Here is a 2,224-nt window from a genome sequence, read left to right as displayed (position 1 = left end):
TACATCCACGGCCTTGCTAACGTACATGTTTACATACACATAGCCATCATTGCCCATTTACATGGCATAGCACTCAGAAATACATGCATGCCATATACATGCATGATATTGAAATCGTTTATTATTTTTTTAAAAAAAGGACATTTTTTAACCATGGGCCATTCATTAATTCAGCCTATTGAGAGCGTTTTTATTCACTTGCATACAAGATCAGATATAAAAGAAGGTGTACCAAGTGCCCAAAATCATGGGTAAAGTACAAAAGATTTGAAAATCCTACCGCTGCTACTGCCATGTTGCAGCAAGGCACGGTGAATCAATTATGCAGAGCTCCGGAAACAAGTACAGAATTTGGGTGCAAAGTAATGTACAATTTCAGGAAATATTTATCACTGATGATGAAACCGGATTCATTTTAAGAATATCTTAGATCAAATAATTACCTTCGATTCGAAAATGTAGTTACTCTTGCAATATTAACACCTTTTTGCAGCATTTTTATTCCACCACGGCTATTGTTTACGTTTACGTGCAGACCGCCAGCATCCATCTTTAATTGTGTCAAGGGCATAGTCTCGTTACCAGTCGTTTTAAGCTCTTCGGTACAACTAAGTTGCGGATTTTACGCAAAATAAACAGCGGTGGGGCCTACTCTATTAAATAAATACGAGAATGAGAGTAGGCCTATGACTGAATTAAGTTAGATGCCAAGTCAACTAGTCAAGGCACTGAAACTGATATCGTAAAAGTCACACCGGCGCTTGCACAAAGTTATGAATGAATGCCGTACAATGGTTATACTCATCACATGTATATCGCCATGGTCGGGGCACGTATGTAAGGGCTATTTCCATGCTTGTCACGGGGCTTGTCATGGGTCGACCTGGCTAAAAATCCTGGCGTTGCGGGCCGAATGTGGCAACCCAAAATTTACGGTCGACCTGGGAGAAACCGATTTACAATAACTTAGGTGGTCTATCGTGTGCGATACGCTATTTTTGGTCGACCTGGGATTTTTTTCTCCCAGCTTGACCCAAAACGCTATACTTACATTGTTTACCACCAGTGCCACTGCACCCAGGAGGGTGAAAGTGCATAGGAACAATGCCGGAAACTACGTCACGCTATTGTTCGACCTAGGCTACATATTTTTAACGCATGCGTGTTCGTCAATACAGCTTTAGACTCCTCCACCTTCGCAACACGGTACGTGGAGTGACTGGAATCACACTGACGGCGGAGGAGAATACTAGCTGGTCAAACAGTTTAATTCTATCAAGCATATAATACCTAAACAATCATCGTCATTTGATCTATTTACTCACAGAATATATTGTATACTCAAAATATAATTTTAAAATAGTAAACCTGTTAACTTATATATTTGTGTACTAAAATATAAGGACACGTGATGTCGAAGACAAAATGGCCGCTAATCCGCCTATTGTGAGACCTAGGATACATATTTCGAAAGAGGGCAGCAAACTAGGATGCCTATCCCTTTGTCTATTATTCCTGCTGCACCGCACCGTGAACGCCGAGGCTGTGCATAGTCAGTGCATCCATGTCACTGTGGTCTGAGCGGGGTCTGTAGCGACGATCTTTCCTTCTCAAAATCAAGTTAAATATTGCGATCTGACGGTGTGCAATGGACTCAATATGTTACAAAACCACAAAAGTTTCACCATGATGACTAAAAATCGTGCAAAGTTGATTATTTTGGTTTAAAAATGGGAAAATTGTAAAAACTACTAATGGCGGACGCAACAGAAAATTTTTTTTAAACATCAGCTACCAAATTTGCTGGCAAAGAGGTTTATTTCCTGCATCGGTACTCAGCTGTTTGTTTTCAAGCTCGCTTTATGTGTAGCGAACAAAAGCTACCCAAATCAGCCAAATGTCGGGCTTTAATCAGGGCTCCGTTTGTCTTTATATTCCCATGGTAGCATCATGAACGAAGAATGGGGCACAATAGTAGCTGAAAGCAATGACGTAATCAAAATCTACTAAATATTCATATTTTAGCATTTTCACTGCACCAATATTGGATTGCTGAACGATTCAGTCCTCACCATCAGCACAACCCGATGACCGTGCGTAGATGTTGATAGGACTGGAGGATTCAGTCTAGCAAAGACCATCGGATGCACACGATCTATGAGGTTAATGAGCTACGTCATACCCCCCTGGAATAGTGCATTGTGGGATAGAGGGAAAAAGGTCT

At 40.9% G+C, this 2,224-nt stretch overlaps 1 long non-coding RNA gene across 1 annotated transcript in view; it reads right to left on the bottom strand.

The window, feature by feature from the left end:
- The window catches only part of LOC140142705 (uncharacterized), an 11,709-nt gene extending 10,631 nt beyond the window's left edge, over window positions 1–1,078 (bottom strand). The window contains exon 1 of the long non-coding RNA XR_011857563.1: window positions 1,052–1,078. This is a non-coding gene — a long non-coding RNA (uncharacterized lncRNA). The remainder of the gene's footprint in view (window positions 1–1,051) is intronic.
- Window positions 1,079–2,224: the final 1,146 nt, after the last annotated feature.

The sequence above is a fragment of the Amphiura filiformis genome, chromosome 20 (assembly GCF_039555335.1).
Source record: "Amphiura filiformis chromosome 20, Afil_fr2py, whole genome shotgun sequence".
NCBI lineage: Eukaryota > Metazoa > Echinodermata > Ophiuroidea > Amphilepidida > Amphiuridae > Amphiura > Amphiura filiformis.
Note: the sequence above shows the minus strand (reverse complement) of the source record. Positions and strands in the feature narration are given on the sequence as shown.